Source organism: Lithobates pipiens, unplaced genomic scaffold, assembly GCF_037356315.1.
Source record: "Lithobates pipiens isolate NorthernLeopardFrog02 unplaced genomic scaffold, aLitPip1_a1.2 Scaffold_16, whole genome shotgun sequence".
Lineage (NCBI taxonomy): Eukaryota > Metazoa > Chordata > Amphibia > Anura > Ranidae > Lithobates > Lithobates pipiens.
In genome coordinates, this window is record NW_027507748.1 from 265,367,089 (window position 1) to 265,389,658 (window position 22,570).

The 22,570-nt window shown below is 44.4% G+C and overlaps 1 protein-coding gene across 2 annotated transcripts in view; it reads right to left on the bottom strand.

Moving 5' to 3' along the window:
* Positions 1-12,399, bottom strand: part of ADIPOR1 (adiponectin receptor 1) — a 144,965-nt gene extending 132,566 nt beyond the window's left edge. The window contains exon 1 of one of the 2 annotated variants that reach the window (XM_077481387.1): positions 12,279-12,399. The gene's annotated coding sequence lies outside the window, so the exon portion shown is untranslated. The other variant, XM_077481388.1, reaches the window with a different exon arrangement.
* Positions 12,400-22,570: the final 10,171 nt, after the last annotated feature.

A 22,570-nucleotide genomic window follows, 5' to 3' on the forward strand; every position in this document is an offset into this window, starting at 1 on the left:
TTTTTTGGGCGAGTCCCATATTAAATGTGAGGCCCAAAAAAAAAAAAAAAAAAAACAACCCTGAACTCCTCCACTGTTAGGTCTCTCCACTCGTAGCAATAAAAATAGATAAGATTGCGCTATGGACAAATTCCACCCGTCCGCCACACAGGCAAGGGAAAAAACAAAATGAAATAAAGATGAATTAAAATGAACTCAAGGGGTTAAAGCTGCCTGTGCTTGAAACCTGTCCCTAAAAATAGGAATAGGTTAGAAATCTGAGATATAAATTAAGCTTTGGCGCTAAAACCTTTTTGTGCACTGTGGATACCAAAATCATGTATGAGTGTGAAATGATCTATTATCTCTGCTAGTGCTCTGGAGAATTTAATACAAATTAAGGTGGAAATCTCCCAAAAACCACTATATACGTGATATTAAAATGCGTGAAAAAAGAGAAAAAGATGTGTGTCTGTTGACTTACACCTCAAAAATGCACATATGTATTAAAAAAATAGTGAATCAATCACATAGAAATAAACAATTAAAAATATTAATGTGCTCAATAGAAAAACATACGCAAACCAATATCTGAAAAATCATATGCAAACCAATGTCCAAAAATTATGCTCTATGTTCAAAGTGACAATCAAAAAGCGTTTTGTGAAAGTACCAAGAAAAAATAATAATAACAAAAATCTTATAATGTCCAACAAAAATTTTTTTTCAAAGTCGCATCATCTGGTTGCTGGAAAAACGCATGGAACTTTCATCAAATGAGGAAGGTAGAGCAAAGTGACTAGTGCAGAAGGGTTAAATGCATTCCTCTCCGGTGCGCCACTCTGTGTTAGGAAAAAGGTATATATATGTGCTCACCAGACCAAAAACCCTCAATGGGTTAACCGAGCAGCCACAGTATGAGCCACTGTGCAGCTTTCTTTGGGCTCTGCTTCTGCTATGCTGGGGGGATGCTTTACACTTTTCCTTCCGCAGATAGTCCGTTTAGCAATTATACATAAAGGGAAACAGAAGTACAAACAGTGCAATACTGTTGTTTGAACGTTTTTGTTTATTAAGAAGTCAGGTTACTCACAATATCCAAAGAGACAAATCGCTTTAAAATTAACTGCGCCGGCGTTGCTGCTTGTATACCAGTGTAAGGTGCACGTCCTAGGCCACGCCCTACGCGTTTCATCAGAGCGACGTCATCTGCTCCAGATGACGTCGCTCTGACGAAACGCGTAGGGCGTGGCCTAGGACGTGCACCTTACACTGGTATACAAGCAGCAACGCCGGCGCAGTTAATTTTAAAGCGATTTGTCTCTTTGGATATTGTGAGTAACCTGACTTCTTAATAAACAAAAACTTTCAAACAACAGTATTGCACTATGTTTGTACTTCTGTTTCCCTTTATGTATAATTGCTAAACGGACTATCTGCGGAAGGAAAAGTGTAAAGCATCCCCCCAGCATAGCAGAAGCAGAGCCCAAAGAAAGCTGCACAGTGGCTCATACTGTGGCTGCTCGGTTAACCCATTGAGGGTTTTTGGTCTGGTGAGCACATATATATACCTTTTTCCTAACACAGAGTGGCGCACCGGAGAGGAATGCATTTAACCCTTCTGCACTAGTCACTTTGCTCTACCTTCCTCATTTGATGAAAGTTCCATGCGTTTTTCCAGCAACCAGATGATGCGACTTTGAAAAAAAATTTTTGTTGGACATTATAAGATTTTTGTTATTATTATTTTTTCTTGGTACTTTCACAAAACGCTTTTTGATTGTCACTTTGAACATAGAGCATAATTTTTGGATATTGGTTTGCATATGATTTTTCAGATATTGGTTTGCGTATGTTTTTCTATTGAGCACATTAATATTTTTAATTGTTTATTTCTATGTGATTGATTCACTATTTTTTTAATACATATGTGCATTTTTGAGGTGTAAGTCAACAGACACACATCTTTTTCTCTTTTTTCACGCATTTTAATATCACGTATATAGTGGTTTTTGGGAGATTTCCACCTTAATTTGTATTAAATTCTCCAGAGCACTAGCAGAGATAATAGATCATTTCACACTCATACATGATTTTGGTATCCACAGTGCACAAAAAGGTTTTAGCGCCAAAGCTTAATTTATATCTCTCCACTCGTAGGAACGGCATAATAGGATGTTGGATTTTGCCAAATAAATTTCTGCGCATACAGGCTGCACTGGGCCACAATTGATGCGAACATGTTCTCAGTAAAAATGAAATGAAAAAAATTGATTGGGGTAAAATTCTCTGTGTCCACCTGGACTCCTGGCTGAGCAGTGAAAGGGGGAACGTTAGCGTCTCCTGAATTAGGAGGAAGCCACAAGGGGTTCTGAAGGGCATAGGGAAGGCTGGCATGGGTCCTAACACTTCGGGGCTGAGCTGATATCCCACTGGTACTTGACCTTTCTTGCCGAGGTACTGCGGTGCTGGTGGATGCCGCTGCCTCAACTGGCTGATAATTTACGTCTGAATTTGAAAGGGAATCCGAAAAAAAGAGAGCTCCCGTCGGCCGTGAAAAGAATTTGGTATCCTCGGCGGAAAAGCATCTTTTGGACATGGTTGCTGGTGGTGATGAGACTGCACAGGTGTGTGCTAAGCCTGCAATGATGAGGTGGCACTGCTGAGCACAGGATGAGCACAGGATGTGCACTGAGGCGGCACAGATGTGTGCTGAGGTGGCACTGATGGTGGTGGCACAGATGGGCACAGATATGTACTAATGAGGTGGCACAGATGGGCAGTGATTGCACAGACAGGCACAGATGATGCACTGATGGCACAAGTGGACACAGATAGCACTAGCTATAGATGCTAATTGTCACTGTGGGCACTGATTAGGCACTGTTTGGGCACACTGTTTTTTGTACTGTAAAATTCACTCACAATTCTTCACAGAAGCGCTCTCTCCTCACACTCGGTTTCTGTGTAAGGAGAGAGAGCCGACAATAAGAAATGATCTCATATGTTAACATTTGAGATCATCTCTCATTGGCCACGGCGATTGCGCTGTAAACGGCCACTGTGATTGGCCATTTACAGCGATCTGTGATTGGCTGTATCCAAGGGATACTGCCAACACAGATTTTCCCCGATGCGCACTCACAAGAGCGTGCGGGGAGCAAGGAAAGGGGACAATGTCAATAGATGTAGTCCTGGCAATGTAGATCCGCGCTGTAGCCATTATTTGGCTATAGCACAGATTTGATTTGGTTAAAGAAACCAGTTTGAGACAATTTGAGTTTGGTGCCATGGTGCATTATCCTGCTGGAAGTAGCCATCAGAAGATGGGTACACTGTAGTCGCAACAGACATGGTCAGCAATGACACTCAGGTAAGGTGTAGCGTTTAAAAAATGCTCAACTGGTACTAAGGGGCCCAAAATGTGCTAAGAAAATATCCCCCACACCATTACACCACCACCACCAGCCTGAACCGTTGATACAAGGCAGGATGGAGCCATGCTTTCATGCTGTTTTGAACCTACCATCTGAATGTCGCGGCTGAAATCGAGACTCATCAGACCAGGCAACATTTTTCCAATCTTCTATTGTTCACTTTTGGTTAGCCTGTGCGAACTGTAGCCTCAGTTTTATTTTCTTAGCTGACAGGAGTTGCACCTGGTGTGGTCTTCTGCTGCCGTAGCCCATCTGCCTAATGTAATGTGTTGTGCATTCAGAGATGGTATTCTGCATATCTTGGTTGTAACAAGTGGTTATTTGAGTTGCTGTTGCCTTTCTATCATCTCAAACCAGTCTGCCCATTCTCATCTGACCTCTGACATCAACAAGGAATTTTTGGATATTTTCTCTTTTTTCTGACCATTCTCTGTTAACCCTAGAGATGATTTTGTGTAAAAATCCCATCAGATCAGCAGTTTTTGAAATGCACAGACTAGCCCAACCATGCCACACTCAAACTCACTTAAATCCCTTTTCTTCCCCATTTTGATGCTCGATTTGAACTTCACCAAGTCGTCTTCACCACATCTAGATGCCTAAATGCATGGAGTTGCTGCCATGTGATTAGCTGGTTAGAAAATTGTGTTACCTAACAATTGAACAGGAGTACCTAAGTGGCCAGTGAGCGTAGACCTTCAAGTCATTCACCTGAGGGCTGGTGTCCTTCAAGATAGTAAGAAAGAAAAAATTCCCTTACCTACCGATTAGTTCGGTGGCCATCTGGGTTGTGCCCCTCTCAGGTTGCTAAACGCACCAACAAGGTAGGGAGCCCTTTCTGAGGGTCTTTAGCTGAGGTGTTTTCTAAACTAGAAACATACCTCTGGTGGGGCATTTATGGTGGTATATGGCACAGAAACAATGCTGTGGATTGTTCCTTCTGACATACAGTACATGTTGCGCCTCTTCTTCCTTCTGTCATCTGCCCTTTCATATTGTGCTCTGCTGCAGTAAGGGATTTGATGGGGTTTTTGTTTCTCTCTCCCCTTTTTTTCCCTGTCTTGGCTGCCCTTTTATTCCCCCCCCCCCCCATTTGCTCCTCTGTGCATGCAAGGGCATGATTTTGCTACCAAGGCAGTGCCGAGTCACCTTGTAGACCAGCATGTCTGTGTGGGTTCCAGCAGCCATTTTTGATTTGTGAGTTTCCAGGAGTCCACATGTGCATAGTCTGTCTGGGTACTCGGGAGGCCATCTTTATTAAGAGAAAAGTTTTTCCCAGTTTCCCTGGCAAGTAGTCAGTTTTATCTGATGCCCTATTTAAGGGGTAGGCCTTTTGTCCATTTGGGGAAGCACACCCTCCCTCCTGCATACTGCCAACAGTTCTTGCACTTTGCCTCAAAGCCGGGGATTTTCTTTTCCCAATTTACTTGGTCACCGTTCAGTTGAGGTACTGTTATGAAGTCCGCTTCCTTACACCAATATGAGACTTTCGTCCCAAATGAAGAAGACCCTCCACTGCTTAGCAAAGAGACTATGTCTAAGCTAAGTATGGAAAAAAAAAGTGTGTTCTCAAACTTCTCATGACATGGTATTTCTTCAAGCCCTGCCGCTCTCACTCTAAGCCCTTGTACACACGGTCGGATATTCCGACGGAAAATGTCCGATCGGACCGCGTTGTCGGATAATCAGACCGTGCGTGGGTTCCATTGGACTGTTTCCGTCAGAATATCCGACAGACAAAATTTGAGAGCTTGGCTATAAAATTTTCCGACAACATGATCCGATTGGACTTTGTCCAATCGTTTGTAGAGAATTCCGATCGGACAAAGTGCCATGCATGCTCAGATCAAATTTCTAGACCAAAGCTATTGGCTACTAGCCTGAACGTAGTCCCGTCGTAAATAAATAACGTCACCACGTTACGAACAATCGGATTTTCTGACAACTTTGTTCGACCGTGTGTATGCAATACCAGTTTCGGACAAAATCCGGCAGACAAAATCCGACAGATTTTGTTGTCGGAATATCCGACCGTGTGTACAAGGGCTTAGACATGAAAAAGGACATTGTTAAAAATGTTATCATGAAAGTGACCTGTCCAACCTTGCAGGTCCTGGATAAGCGATAGATTAAGTGCTCATAAACAAAAATTGTTCTCCTCCTGAGCACTCACAGCGACCAAAGGGCAAGAAGTGCTGGAACTGCAGTGCGATAACTTTACCAGACAAGCTAATCTGCGAAAGCTGTTTCCATGACCTCTTTGAACAGGTTGTCCATAAGGTTCTGAGTTTTTCAGTCTTCTGATGCCCATGGACCCTGGGCACAGCTTCAGGCCTATAGATCTGCTAGTTCTTTTTGGACGTCAAGGTCAGTCTTCCTTAACAAGGGATATTCCAAGCACTTTACAGCCATTTTTAACTCCTACACCATGAATTCCTGCATCCTAAGCATCCACCTAAGCTTTATAATCGCATACGCGGTTCAGAGGAGGAGCAGTCTACCTCCTCGGTCGAAAATTATGAGACATAGGGTCTGAATTTGCCTTGGTCCAGCCATATATCAGGGCGATCAAACAAGCCCTGGTGTGGGAAGACCCGGGGATTACTGTAAAAATCTAAGTTCTTCCCTTTTCTTAAGAAGCAGCCTTTTTACGCATTTATGGATGAGATCAAAGAATTGATCCAAAATGAATGGCAAAAAGACAACAGGGGGTTCTCCATGAGTAAACTGTCTGCACAAGCTATATCCAGTCTGGGAGGCGGATGTTTCCTCTAAATAATTTTCCAGTGGTGAACGCTGCAGTTATGCAGCTTCTCAATTGAGTAACATCCCAACATGGATCTGTGGAAGTCGTACTAGTCAGCAGGGGGAGTCTGTAAACCAACGATTGACCTCATATCGGTGGCAAGTGCAATAAATGTGTGGACCCAGAATTTTGAGACCGTCATCACCCAGGGTTTACCCAAAGATTAGATTATTTGTAGCATGGACAAACTTTAGACAAAAGTTAGATACAGTGATTTCAAGTGTCACAGGCGGCAAATCCGACCAGAAGCATGAAGCGTCAGCAGATTTGCTCTCCTAGGTTAGCCCAATCCAGATTTAGGAGGCCCAAAGCCCCTCAGCTACTTTAGATTCCCCAAAATCATTTTGACTAATGGCCTGCCCAGGCAGGTGTAGTGGGGGTCAGATTGGCCAGCTTTGGGCATACCTGGACAGATCCAAGCAAGGATCCCTAATTTCCAAGTTGAAGAACAGCTAATTCTGGACGTTCAGACATCAACCACTAGCACATTCCCTCATGTCCACCAATGTACCTCAACATTCTCTGTTTTCAGCAGGTGATAGAACCAATGTTGCACTTTTCTACGTTTCCCCTTCAAAAAGAGTCAGAAATTGATCAGATCCCCCAATCAACCACAGAACAGCCAGGATTTTTTTGTGCCACCCTTACTGGCAGGCAAAGGGCACAGGTGTTCTAACTCAACCATTGGATTGTTGTCTAGCCTAGGTTTTCCCTTTGGGGGACACCACATAACATCTCATGACAAAACATTTAAAACAGGGCACACAAGATAAACAAAAATCTTGTGTATTGGTGTGAATGCTCTTTTACTCCAGAATTGTTTTGTTATATTTGCATACAGTAGGGAGGAGTTCAGAATTTGCCTGTGAAAACACTGGCGTTTATGATCTTAGCTTCATATACAAAATACTGCCCTCCTGAACCAAATTTATGCCCTTAGTGTATTTAACCCTTTTGCTGCCAAGCTCTGCACTCCACATTTAAACTCAGGTGATCAGACTATTTTTTGTAAATGTTCAATAGTTTTTTAAAACTTTTCACCTACAGGATTTCAGAGTTTGGTAAAGATCCCCCAAACCATACATTTTCTGAAAGCATTGGACCAGTAGAATAAAATGAAGATACAGATTTTTTTTTTTTTTTTTTTAGGCACCATGATATTTGCACAAATGTTTATCAAAACAATATTTTTGCTAAAAAAAATGCACTAAAATCATAATTAGCAGATACAAACACAGCAACACTTACAAACATTATGCTAAATTCCTACTAAAGCCTTGTTCGCTTTTGGTACTAACGCAGTATTTAGCCTCATGGGATGCACAGGTGATCCATGCATCCCCATGCAGGCAGTCCCATTGATGGCAACTGGGAATCATGGACACAGCCGCTGCTCCCAATTTGACAACTATGTAGGTGTGGGTGCACAGCCCCGAATGCAAGCCGTGCAAGTTTGAGAGCACTCTCCTGCACACACATTGGACACAGCCGCTGTTCACAGCTTGATGCCAAACACCTGCTGCATCCCAATTAACATCAATGGGTCTGCCCACACAAGGATGCAAGATATACCCATGTATCCCCATGCAACATGGCCCTGCATGGACATAAACTGTTGTACGACCTCTATGAATGAGGCCTTACTATGCCTTCTAATTTGTTTCCGATTTTATTTATATTTTTTGTCATTTTTTATTTATTTATATTTTACAGCCCTGTTGGAGGGCTTTGGTGAGATATAAGGGGTCTAAATAGACCCATGATGTCTCTTTTTTGAGACAGAGAAAGGGACAAAGGACATAGAGTCCTTAGTCTGTTTCTCTGCATCCTCAGCTGCACTGGACAGTGAATGAATGGGGAGTGCTCTGTGCTGAGCAGCTTCCTGTTCATTCACAAACTGAAGCATAGTTAACACAATTTACTATGCCTCACAGATGAATGAACACAGGAGTTCATTCAGAAACAAAATCGCTGTCTTCTGTATTTCCAGCTAACACTGTACACTCAATATTGTACTCCATGAAAGTGCATCATTTTACAATTAAAAACACTGAACTGCAATATTCACTGCTTTGACTAATATTCCAGAAATTCAAACTCATGTTCCAGGTTACAAACACCTATAGAAATATCAACCGTATTACAGACCTTTGCGTCACACAGCAGGGAAGCATAGTGGAAAGCATGAAAATACACAGTGCAAACACATTAATAACAATAACAAATGCATGTAAACTCACATGTGGGAATGCACACTGAATGTGGAATTTGTGGTGTAAATGAGCCCCAAAACATTCACAGCAAAAGTCCCCCATCCCACTGGTGTTTTCCGGGGCTTACCGTTTCCACTGGCTCACCCAGGAAATGATCCAACGGTGTGGCCAGCTAGTCACAGAGGCAGTGAGAGACTTTTGCTTGTAAAAGGTAAAGAAGAGATTTGGGGTAGTTTTCACTTGTCATTCTTATTTCTATTACAAGGGATGTTTATATTCATTGGCAATAGAAACAAAAGTGATACAAAAATAAAAATAAAATATTAAAAGTGACGGTGTTAAAATAAAAAATAGCCACATGCCGACCAGCGCATACCGATATATGTCGGCAGAATGGCACGTACAGGCAAATGGGCGTACAGGTACGTCCCTTTAAATTTGCCACCGCGTGTGCGTCGCCGGTCGGTACCTCCGTGAGTCCGGCGAAGGGGGAAGGGGATGCCCACAATCGTCTCATGGGGAGATGCTAATGTAAAAAAGCATCTCCCCGTTCTGCCTAGTGACAGGGTCACTGATCTCTGCTCCCTGTGATCAGAGCAGAGATCAGTGACGTGTCACACACAGCCACACCCCCCCCCCCCTCACAGTTAGAAACCCTCCCCAGGGCTCTCTTAACCCCTACACTGCCACCTAGTGGTTAACCCCTTCACTGCCAGTGTCATTTACAAAGGAACTGATTGCTGTATAAATGGCAATGGTCCCAAAAATGTGTCAAAAATGTCCAATGTGTCCGCCATAATGTTGGAGTCCCGATAAAACTAGTACTAGTAAATTAATAAAAATGCCATAAAACTATCCCCTATTTTGTAAACGCTATAACTTTTGCGCAAACCAATCAATAATTGCTTATTTGGATTTTTTTTTACCAAAAATGCCGAATTGCAAAAAGTGCTCTGGTCTTTGGCCTGCAAAATGGTCCAGGGCTGAAGTGGTTAAAGTGCCCCTATCCCAGCCAACACAAAAGTTGCATATGTATATGGTGTTCGCACCACACAGATGAGGTATCGCTGCGAACTTCAGAGCAAGAGCAATAATTTTAGGACTAGACCTCCTCTATAAATCTAAACAGGTAACCTATAAAGGCTTTTACGAGATTTTTTTTAAGTACCGTAGTTTGTCACAATTCCACAAGCATGGGCAGTTTTAAAGTGCGACATGTTGTTAGGTATCTATTTACTCGGCATAACATCATCTTTCGCATTTTACAAAAAAATTTGGGTATATATTGTGTTTTTTTTTTTATTAAAATGTATTTTTTTCCCCCCAAAAAATTGCATTTGGAAAAACCGCTGCACAAACACTGTGTGACATTTTTTTGCATTTTATTACCTAGGGTCTCTGATAAACATAAATAATAAAAAAAAAATTATGTTTGGGGGTTATAAGTAATTTTCGCAAAAAATACTGGATTTAAACTTGTAAACAAAAAGTTCCAGAAAAGGCTTGGTCTTCAAGTGGTTAAAAACGCAGGGTTGAACTGCGTTTTCAGCACCTCCAAACCAGCCTCCTTAAGCTGCAAATGACAGCGCAGGGGGGGTTTCTTATGTGCTGTGGTCGCAATGCTTCGTTCACCTGGGAAAAACTACCCAACATGGCAGATCGGCAGGCGGCAAGCCCACCGAATGTGACCCATTCGAGTGAACGGAGAAGCGCCACAAATGCCCCGAAAACCACATGCGGGTCGCAGCTAGGGGTCAACTGATTATCGGCACGGCTGATATTCACTTTTTTTGAAGAATCTGTATCGGCAACAAACTTGTTGATATTGCTTCAAGTGCTTGTATCAGGAAGATGCATGCAGCTGCAGGCATCACCCCGGTACTATACTTTAGAGCGGACAGTCAGATTTCTTGTAAAGCCAACCGATGCGGCTCGGCAGCCACTCGGCCATTATCACAAGTAGTGGGAGGGGGTCTCCCTCCTCCCCCCCCCCCCCCGATGCTCAACCCGGGTTTCCCATCCCACCGGGAGGCCCGAATGACCAGCCGGCATGTCCGCCGGTTGGCCAGATACCTCTAGTAACCCGGAGGCGATGTCACAACATCACTTCTGGATTACTCCCTTCCTAAAAAGTGGCGGTTTTAAAAAATAGAAAGTATTCAAAAATGCAGATCTTGACTTTTTAAATGTAGTGGAGGAGATTGGAGTCTTATGGGGTCCCTCCAGAAAGAGTACCTGTGCTGCCTATTAATGTCACAAGTAATGTTTACATTTCTTGTGACATCAATAAAAGTGATAAAAAAAAAAAAAAAAGTAAAAAGGACAGTATAAAAACTTTAAAGTGGTTGTAAACCCTGTTACTTCACTTTTACCTACAGGTAAGCCTATAACAAGGCTTACGTGTAGGTACTTTTAATATCTCCTACACTTGCACAGTTTAGGAGATATTCAGTATATGCGCTTCTGCCGACGTCATCGACATATGTGCACTGAAGAAACGGGCCGCTGGTGTCTATGTAACTATGTAACTTTTGCCATGACCCCCACACGCAGGCGTGGGTGTGATGTTATCACAGCTCCGGCCGATCACATTGCTGGAGCCGCAAACCCGGAAGTAACTCTGGCGTGTACTCAGATTGCCAACGCTGATTCAGGGCATTGTTCTGAAGTATTTTATAATGAGCTAGTAGTACGCGATGCATTCTAGCTCCTTATGTTTTTGTTTTGCAGGGTTTGTTTTTGTTTTTTTTGGAGGATTACAACCACCTTAAAATCTACAAAATATCGGCACCCGATAATCGGCCTTTAGGGCCAGTTCTCACTGCTGTGCTGTCCGACATCAGATGTGATTCGCACCGCACTGCGTCGCAAATCACATGCAATGTCTGTGTGATGTGATATCAGCCAAATATCGCATTCGGACCAAACTCGCACAGGACACCTTTTCTGGTCTGCAGCTGAATCAGATCACAGTGGGTGTTCGCGATATGCAAATTGATTTAGGGGTGTCATTAGCTTTCAATTGACACTCCCTCAACATGCGATGAGGGAACCCACAGTGGAGTCGCAGGGTTCCCGCATCTCTGCAGTTTAAACCAAGCCTAAAGGCAGCCGAAAAAACAATATCGGTTGGCCACTAGTCGCAGCTAGGGATGAGCTCAGGCGTGTTCGTATGGTCCACGTGCAGAGCCCGCCAAGAAGTCAGCGCAGCGCTGCACTAATCACAGGCAGTGAGAGATTGTTCCGATGTGCGGCTGCAGAGATCAGGAAATGTCTCACTGTCTGTGATTAGCACTGCGCCGACTTCGCCTGAGTGCGCCTGAGCTCATCCCTTGTCGCAGCACACTTTGGGGCCAAAAAGGGGGATGGTGCAACATTGTCTCCTAACCGCCTATCAAATGCTTCTGAAACGCAGATCGCACTTCCATGGCAGATTTAGATGCATTTCTAAATCCACTCTCAATGACACATTGCAAAGTGATTTATAAAGAAGAAGTCTAAAGTAAACATGACTATAATAAAATGGTGGTGATACGTCATCAGACACCCTGATACAATAACAAATGCCTGACAGCAGGCTACAACATGCAGCTATTAATAAAACGAGGTCCAATCAATGCAAAAACAAGTCAGTCAAACACAAAGAATCTAGAGGAGTGTAGTGCATAATCAGCCCTCTGGTAACCTGCAGACAACAGCATACTACACTGCTACAATGACAACATTGCTCCTCAGCACAGCCTTCACACCCGTACCATCACTCCTTCCAACAATCATTCACCCCGCACACGCAAAACCGTTACCGTTTATAATCAATAATAGCCGTAGAATAATCCTGTTTACCTAACGCAAATGTCTCCGGAACAACCACTGCCTAGGAAATGACAACATGTTACAGCTACTTCCGGTGCAGCACTGGAGAGTCCGCCCACCCCACGGTGCTCCGCTCTGACATGGCAGCTGTGACAGGAGGCGGGGCCGAGTCTTTCTAACCCCGCCCTGATCGCTATACTCAGCCCTGACAGGGGACTGACACTGAGTGTGAATGGAGAATGGCAATGGATTTATAAAGCGCCATTGTCTTATTCAAGATTAGTTCTGTCACTGTGTAGCTCTACATACTTATAAGAAGTCTTCCTCAAGTCCTAACAGGGCCCCAGGCAGGCTTACAGCTTTACAACCCCCCTCCTCCATTTACTACTGATGTGCTGTGTAAACGCACACAGGTTAACCACTTCAGCCCCGGACCACTTGGCTGGCAAAAAGCCAGAGCACTTTTTGCGATTCAGCACTGTGTCGCTTTAACTGACAATTGCGCGGGCGTGCTACATGACTCCCAAACAAAATTGATGCTCTTTTTTCCCCACAAATAGAGCTTTCTTTTGGTGGTATTTGATCACCCCTGCATTTTTTATTTTTTGTGCTATAAACAAAAAAATAGTGCCGATTTTTAAACAAAACGCATTCTTTGTTACTTTTTGCAATAATAAATATCCCCAAAAAAATATAAAAATGTTTTTTTTTTCCCTCAGTTTAGGCCGATACGTATTCTAAATATTTTTGGTAAAAATCAAAACAAAAAAAAAAATGCAGTAAGCATTTATTGATTGGTTTGTGCAAAAGTGATTTTTATCGTGACTGCGACAGATCGGACACTTTTGGCGCTATTTTGGGACCATTCACATTTATACAGTGTGATTAACTATGCATTGTGTAAATGTGACTTGCAGCGAAGGGGTTAACCACTAGGGGGCGCCGTAGGAGTTAAGTGTGTCCTAGGGAGTCATTCTAACTGTGGGGGGGAGGGGCTATGTGTGACACAACACTGATCTCTGCTCCCAATTACAGGGAGTGGTGATCAGTGTCACTAGAGAGAACGGGGAAATGCTTGTCTACATCAGCCTTTCCCCTCTCTTCCTCTCCGTGAGACGATCGCGGGTATCCCCGTGGACATCGAGTCCGTGGGACCTGCGATCACACTCAAGGAGCTTGCGGCGGGCGTATGCCCCCAGCGCGCTCGCAGACCTCTTCTTAAAGGGCAACCTACAGGTACGTTAATATGCCTGTACGTGCCCTTCTGCCGACGTATATCGGCGTGAGCCGGTCGGCAAACGGTTAATACATATTTGTGCGTTTAAGAGGAAGTAAACCCTGATGGGTTTACTTCCTCTGTGTCTCCCTGCAAAGGTAAAGCATAATGGGCTACTATGCATCGCATAGTAGCCCATTATGTGTCACTTACCTGACACAGGAGCCAGCGATCTCACCGCTGTCCCCTGTAGCACTAAGCGTCCATCTTCTTCCGGGTATCACTGCTCTGGCCACTCACAGCACCGGAGCAGCGATGACGTCACTCCCGCGCATGCGAGCTGCCACTAACGGCATATCGCCGTTAGTAGCGGCATTCTCAGAGCGTCTGCGCGCCGTTGTCTACAGCGCATGCGCCGTAGACAGCAGTGCCTGTCTTTTTGCTTTGACTTTCATTGCTTATTGTCTGCTCGTTTCTGGTTTTCAGTTCGTTCTTTCAGGCCTTGCTGTTATGGTGCTTTCTGTTGTCCGTTCTGACCAGCCGACCGTTTTCAAGCCATTTTTCGTGTACGTACTCGTCGTAGAGTTTGTGCTGTGCAGGGGCTTGGTGTTGGGCTTTTAGCTTTGACACAAGCCCGGTCCATGAACAGGGAGGGGAGGAGTTCGTGGACCAAGAATTGGTTGCTCCAGCGTGACCAGTTCTCACACTTGCCTTGCTTCGTGAGATCCGGGAGAATAATCCTGATGATTTCAGGAATTATCTCCGGATGACAGACCCCGTTTTTCACCATCTGCTGGCTTTGCTGTCCCCTTATATCACCAGGCAGGATACCTGCTGCAGCAAGCCATCACTCCGGAGCAGAGGCTCATCGCCACGTTGCGCTACTTGGTGACAGGGAGAAGTCTTCAGGACCTCAAGTTCTCCACGTGCATCTCCCCACAGGCTCTGGGAATCATTATTCCAGAGACCTGTTCTGCCATAATTCAGGTCCTGCAGAAGGACTATATGAAGGTAAGTTTTCTCCTTTAAAGTGGTTGTAAACCCTTACAGCCAACTTTGACCTACAGGTAAGCCTAGATTAAGGCTTACCTGTAGGTCCAAGAAATATCTCCTAAACCTACACGGTTTAGGAGATATTTGCCGAAAGACAGGCACCGCTGTCTACGGCGCGTGCGCCGTAGACAGCGGTGCGCAGGCGCACTGAGCGTGCTGCAGTCAACGGCGTTATGCCGCGAATGGCGGCTCCCGTGCGCATGCGCGGGAGTGACGTCATCGTGGCTTCACTGAATGACAGCGGCAGAGCAACAAGACCCACCGAGAAGATGGATGCGCCAGACTACAGGGGACAGCGGTGACTTCGCTGGCTCCTATGTCAGGTAAGTGACACATAATGGACTACTATGCAATGCATAGTAGTCCATTATGCTTTACCTTTGCAGGGAATGAAAGAGGAAGTAAACTCATCATGGTTTACTTCCTCTTTAACATCACATTCTATGTATTTAATGTTTGCTAATGTGTTGTATTTCTTTCCGCATTCCCTACCTCATTCCATACCATGATTGCAATATGCTCTAATTGATATGCTGTGCCCCTTTTGTCCTCATGCATGCTGGAAGCTTTTCAAGTTCCTTTTTTTTCCTTCATGCATATTTGCCTTCACTAACTTCCCCAGCATGCGCTTTTGGGGCCATAAACCTATAGCCTAGTCACTTAGCAATGTATTTTGTCAGCTCCATAGTATTGTTTTCCCCTAAACACCCCCTAAAATGTGTACAAATATTATGTGTGTGCTTAAATTCGTGCAGAGTGCCCGAATTTTTTTTTTTGGTTGGGCCAAACTCATTAGGAACCCCCTTCCCCCCAACTGCTAGGTCAGCTGATAGCAATCCTCTATCTGCTGACTTTGGAGGAATCTGATAAGGGGACCTTATACTTTAGGCTTTAAATACTCATTTCCAAAAATATTATACTGATATTGTCCAAAAATGTTTGTGTCTAATCTGCTTGCAATGTTGATGTGCAAAATTACTAATTTTTTTTCTTGTTTCACTCCACAGGAAGTGGCAGACTGTGGCCTCCCACTTTGCCAGCCATTGGGACTTTCCCAATTGTGGCTGTGCAATTGATGGGAAATACGTCCGCATCATCCCACCCCCCAACTCAGGGTCCTACTATTATAATTACAAGGGGTATAATAGTATCGTGATGTTGGCGGTGGTGTCAGCGACATATGACTTCCTGTATGTGGACGTGGGGAAAAATGGCCATATGTCGGATGGTGGAGTGTTCGCATGGACAGAATTGTACTGGTGTCTCCAGAGTGGCAGTCTGGGCTTGCCACCTCCAGAGGAGAATGTAGAAGGACTCCCGTTCATTTTCGTCACGGATGAGGCGTTTGCTCTGGCAAACCATTTGATGCGGCCTTTCCCGATGAGGACCCTCACCCCTGATCAGAGGATCTTTAATATGCGGCTGGCCAGAGCCAGAAGAGTAGTGGAGAACATTTTCGGGATAATGGCCAGCCGGTTCTGCCTATTTTTGATGCCAATACACATGGCGGAATATAAACTAAATCATATTGTGCTTGCCTGCTGCGTTCTGCACAATTTTTTGAAAAAACTATGTGGCCTCAGTTGATGCAGACTTGATGGAAAATGTGAACCTGACAGCCCTTGAAGCTGCTCATCCTGGCTTGCCCCCCCAAAGCAAGAAACTAATACAGTGGTGTGAAAAAGTGTTTGCCCCCTTCCTCATTTCCTGTTCCTTTGCATGTTTGTCACACTTAAGTGTTTCGGAACATCAAACCAATTTAAACAATAGTCAAGGACAACACAAGTAAACACAAAATGCAATTTGTAAATGAAGGTGTTTATTATTAAAGGTGAAAAAAAATCCAAACCATCATGGCCCTGTGTGAAAAAGTGATTGCCCCCCTTGTTAAAACATACTCTAACTGTGGTTGTCCACACCTGAGTTCAATTTCTCTAGCCACACCCAGGCCTGATTATTGCCACACCTGTTCACAATCAAGGCATCACTTAAATAGGAGCTGCTTGACACAGTAAGGTCCACCAGAAGATCCTTAAAAGCTACACATCATGCCGAGACCCAAAGAAATTCAGGAACAATTGAGAAAGAAAGTAATTGAGATCTATCAGTCTGGAAAGGGATATAAAGCCATTTCCAAAGCTTTGGGAATCCAGCGAACCACAGTGAGAGCCATTATCCACAAATGGCGAAGACATGGAACAGTGGTGAACCTTCCCAGGAGTGGCCGGCCGCCCAAAATTACCCCAAGAGCGCAGCGACGACTCATCCAAGAGGTCACAAAAGACCCCACAACAACGTCCAAGGAACTGCAGGCCTCACTTGCCTCAGTTAAGGTCAGCGTTCATGCCTCCACCATCAGGAAAAGACTGGGCAAAAATGGCCTGCATGGCAGAGTTCCAAGGAGAAAACCACTGCTGAGCAAAAAGAACATCAAAGCTCGTCTCAATTTCTCCACAACACATCTTGATGATCCCCAAGACTTTTGGGACAACATTCTGTGGACCGATGAGACAAAAGTGGAACTCTTTGGAAGGTGTGTGTCCAAGTATATCTGGCGTAGAAGGAACACTGCATTTCATAAAAAGAACATTATACCAACAGTAAAATATGTTGGTGGTAGTGTGATGGTCTGGGGCTGTTTTGCTGCTTCAGGACCTGGAAGACTTGCCGTGATAAAAGGAACTATGAATTCTGCTGTCTACCAAGAGATCCTGAAGGAGAATGTCCGACCATCTGTTCGTGTACTCAAGCTGAAACGAACTTGGGTTCTGCAGCAGGACAATGATCCTAAACACACCAGCAAGTCCACCACCGAATGGCTGAAGAAAAACAAAATGAAGACTTTGGAGTGGCCTAGCCAAAGTCCTGACCTGAATCCTATTGAGATGTTGTGGTATGACCTTAAAAAGGCCGTTCATGCTCGAAAACCCTCTAATGTAACTGAATTAGGACAATTCTGCAAAGATGAGTGGGCCAAAGTTCCTCCAGGACGCTGTAAAAGCCTCATTGCACGTTATCGCAAACGCTTGGTTGCAGTTGATGCTGCTAAGGGTGGCCCAACCAGTTATTAGGTTTAGGGGGCAATCACTTTTTCACACAGGGCCATGATGGTTTGGATTTTTTTTCACCTTTAATAATAAACACCTTCATTTACAAATTGCATTTTGTGTTTACTTGTGTTGTCCTTGACTATTGTTTAAATTGGTTTGATGTTCCGAAACACTTAAGTGTGACAAACATGCAAAGGAACAGGAAATGAGGAAGGGGGCAAACACTTTTTCACACCACTGTACATGGAGTACTTTGTGAGTAGGGGGGCCATTGATATGCCAGACAATGTCTGAGAGGCATTTTTTAAATACATTTTTCTTTGAAACTCCAATAATCTTTGTTTTCTTTTACTGCTTGGCTTTGTTTTAGGTGTCTCCTAGGTTTTTTTGGTGTTTTTTTTGAACAGTACAAACCCAAGTTCAGAGCAAGATGAGGTGACAGTCTCTTCTTCAGATAATCTTATTATGTTGTGGGTCTGCTACACACACACCTTGTTTTTGTTGATAATGTATGTAGTGCATGGATAAAAATATTTCAAATTTTCAGCACCATGGCAGAAATATGTGAGGTCATGAAAATGGCGTGATTGGGGAAATTTAAACATCACTGTGGGTGTTATTTACTACAGCCCCTACCCTGTCCACCTTTAGGAGTTCCCTGAAAACTCATTTATTCAGGGAAGCCTATCCCACACCCACCTAACTGTCCCCGAGCCACCCCCATCAAATCATTCTCTGCAGCTATTACCTTTTTTTACCACCATCCCCTCCCTTTAGAATGTAAGCTCTATGAGCAGGGCCCTCCTGTACCTTTTGTATTGTACTGTAATTGTGTTGTCCCCCTATACATTGTAAAGCGTTGCGTAAACTGTTGGTGCTATATAAATCATGTATAATAATAATAATAAAGGCAAATCCACTATGCACTACAAGTGCACTGCAAAAGTGCACCTGAAACTGCACTTGGAGTGCATAGTGGATTTGCCTTTAGTAAATAACACCCATTGCCACAGAAAACAACTACTTTACTCCAAATACTGCTTTTGCACATTGAAAAAGGAAGTTTTTATCAACATTGTTGATAATTTAACTTTTTACTCAAAGCACATTCACATGTGCGTTTAGAAAAGGGTTTTACAACAAACCAACATATTTGGTGTATAGAAAACATTATTTTGGGTAACATTTTACAAACTTGGCATTTTTGTGTAAGCAGGCATGTATCAAAGCATAACATACAGAACCCAGGAACTTACAAAGTTCAACTTTGAAAAGGGAAGAAAATATCAGACATGAGTGTGTACAAACTGTGCTAATATTGCCTTCATTGGATGGGGTGTCACCCCTGGAAAAGCCAAATTTGGAAGATGCACACAAATTGAGAATCAAAAAGTGGCCCGTTTCCTCCTGATCCCATGCCTAAGGTCAACACGTGCTATCTCCCATCATGTACGTGTTTTGGGGGTGTAACCCCTTCATCTCAGCCACTTTAGTAGCAAGGAAGGGGTTGCACCCTCAAAACACGTACATTGATCTCCCATGATGGGAGATAGTACATGTTGACACACTGTGTGCATCTTCCAAATTTGGCTTTTCTAAAAATCTAAAAGTGTTTTTGAAAACTTAAAAACGATGCTAGCTAGTTTGGGGTGTTTCAGACTCTCCCCAAAACATCAATTATGTTCTTCATTTTTCGTTTATTCTCTAAATCGCGATTGCACCCCATTATCTCCCCAATGAGGATCTGGGCACTTTCACTTGTAAAATGCGATTCTTCTTCCACAACATCCACATCACCTAAAAAACAAACAAAAAAAAACCACACCATGTATTATAAATATGCAGACATACATTGATTAGCTTAACTGAAGCTGTGGTCTCCAACACTCACCTGTTGTGGTGCCAATTTCAACAATCTCTCCTTCCCCCTCCTCCTCTGCTTGTGCTTTTGATATTTCCCCTTCTTTGGGAGGTGTGGGGTCCTTGGTGACCTCAGACGTCCCGAGTCTTCTCTCCCCTATGAGAATGTAAAAAAGGAATACTTAGCCCACAGATATTTGAGGGCAGAAATAGGAATATGAAACATTGCTTGTAAGTGTCATACAATTATGTTTTTTGGCAGAGTTCAAAGGTGAAAACATTATTTTTGACACTTTCTAAAGCTGAAATACCTGTTGTGTGAACAAATGTAGTCAAGTGCAAGTTGGCAAAACATTGTTTTTGGAGTGGGCTAACGAACGATTCTTATTACGAACGAATGAACCCATGAACATGAAAGTGGCCATTTTAAACTGTACAACATTAAATCAAAGCACATGGAGCAGTATGCAAGCAATATAAATAATAATATGAACACATGACAACTACTTACTTTTTTGAAGAACTTGCTTGATCCTTCTGTACCGATCGTGCTCCCTCAGTTTCAGGTCTGACCAGCGTTTTTTCAGTTGATCCTTGGATCGTCATACCCCAAAATTCTTCTGAAGACTCTTCACAACTTTAGTCATGATCTTGGCCTTTCTGATATTTGGGTTTGGGTAAGGTCCATGGAGCATGTACCCAACACTGTTCTCAATGTGTTCGGGGGACTCCTCAGGAGAACATGGTGGGTCTAGGGAAGGAGTGACTGATGCCATTGAGACGGGGAAGAGGCCGCGTTGGCAGCTGCTTTGCCAGTACCCTGAGCCTGGGTGAGAGAGGATGAGGAGGGTGATGAGTGCTTAGTCATCCACTCTGCCAAGTCTTCAGCATGTTGTGGCTCAACACGTCCAGCTGCCGAAAATAAGGATAAGCGTGTCCCATGGCCACGTGCTGATGACAATGCACTGCGTCCACGACCAGCACTGTTGCCTCTAGACACAGAGCCTGCTTGCCCTCTTTTATTGGCTCGTAACTGTCTGCCTCTCCTTGTTGGCCTTCCAGACATACTAATGGCCTGCAGGGAGATGAGAACACCAGCAATTGGGGTAGCTTTAGGTGTACACTGAGCAGACGACACAGTACACCGACTGTAATTACTGCAGCTGCCTGCGGTATAGGATCAGCAGAACACCAGCAATTGGGGTAGCTTTAGGTGCACACTGTGCAGATGACACAGTACACTGACTGTAATTACTGCAGCTGCCTGCCCATTGTATAGAATCTGAAGAACATGAGCAATTGGGGTAGCTTCAGGTGTACACCATGCAGGTGGCACAATACACCGACTGTAACTGCTACAGCTGCCTGTGGTATAGGACTACAACAACACAAGCAATTGGTGTAGCTTCAGGTGTACACTGTGCAGGTGGCACAATACACCAGCTGTAACTGCTGCAGCTGCCTGTGGTATAGGACCAGAACAACACCAGCAATTGGGGTAGCTTCAGGTGTACACTGTGCAGGTGGCACAATACACAGACTGTAACTGCTACAGCTGCCTGTGGTATAGGACTAGAACAACACGAGCAATTGGGGTAGATTTAGGTGTAAACTGTGCAGGGGGCACAATACACCGACTGTAACTGCTGCAGCTGCCTGTGGTATAGGACCAGAACACCACGAGCAATTGGGGTAGCTTCAGGTGGACACTGTGCAGGGGGCACAATACACTGACTGTAACTACTACAGCTGCCTGTGGTATAGGACTAGAATAACACCAGCAATTGGGTTAGCTTCAGGTGTACACTGTGCAGCGGGCACAATACACCGACTGTAACTGCTGCAGCTGCCTGTGCTATAGGACCAGAACAACACCAGCAATTGGGGTAGCTTCAGGTGTACACTGTGCAGGTGGCACAATACACAGACTGTAACTGCTACAGCTGCCTGTGGTATAGGACTAGAGCAACACAAGCAATTGGGGTGGCTTCAGGTGTACACTGTGCAGGGGGCACAATACACTGACTGTAGCTGCTGCAGCTGCCTGTGGTATAGGGCCAGAACAACACCAGCAATTGGGGTAGCTTGAGGTGTACACTGTGCAGGGGGCACAATACACCAACTGTAACTGCTGCAGCTGCCTGTGGTATAGGACTAGAACAACACAGGCAATTGGGGTAGCTTCCGGTGTACACTGTGTAGGTGGCACAATACACCGACTGTAACTGCTGCAGCTGCCTGTGGTATAGGACTAGAACAACACCAGCAATTGGGGTAGCTTCAGGTGTACACTGTGCAGGTGGCACAATGCACCGACTGTAACTGCTGCAGCTGCCTGTGGTATAGGACCAGAACAACACCAGCAATTGGGGTAGCTTCAGGTGAACACTGTCCAATACACAGACTGTAATTGCACTAGGTTCAAAGGAAATGAAGACACTGTCTCTATGTTTATCTGTCTCTATGAGCCGCCCGCAACACACTATGCAAGGCCACCGCGGGTCAGAGCTGGCACAAGGCAGGTGGGAGGCCCGTCTCCACAACCCAGGCTCGAATGTCCTGGAACTGTGGGCAGCCTGGTGTGCCCTTTAGGCTTTCAGTCATCTTCTGAAAGGGGAATCAGTCCTATTGAGAATGGACAATAATACCAAAGCGGTCTCCTATGTGTAGAGATAAGGGAGACTCGGAGCTCCACCTTGCTTCAAGAAGTCGTGCCTATCATGTTATGGGCCCAGAAAAACCTGGGTAATATCTCAGCAGTTTTCATTCCCGGAGTCCAGAATGTCCAGGCAGACTTCCTGTCTTGTGTGCAACTAGACAACAACTAATGGCCCTTTTGCGCAGAGAAGTGGAGCAGAACCAGACATACAACTTATAGAGGTAATACTCGAGGTGGGTGCCTGCACAGAGACTGGAGCAGCAGCAGGGTCGGCCTGCAACATAGGTTGTACCGGGGGGCCACAGTGGGAGATTCCAGGTGAGCCGTGCGACTCAGGAGCGTTTGTAACACCATGGCAAACTGATCCATGTGGGGATCCAGTTTATCCAATCTGGAAAAAATATTACCAACAAGTAGATTGAATGCATCTTCTGAATTTATGGCCTTCGCCTACTGTCAGAAACCATGAAATCAGGCCCAGAGA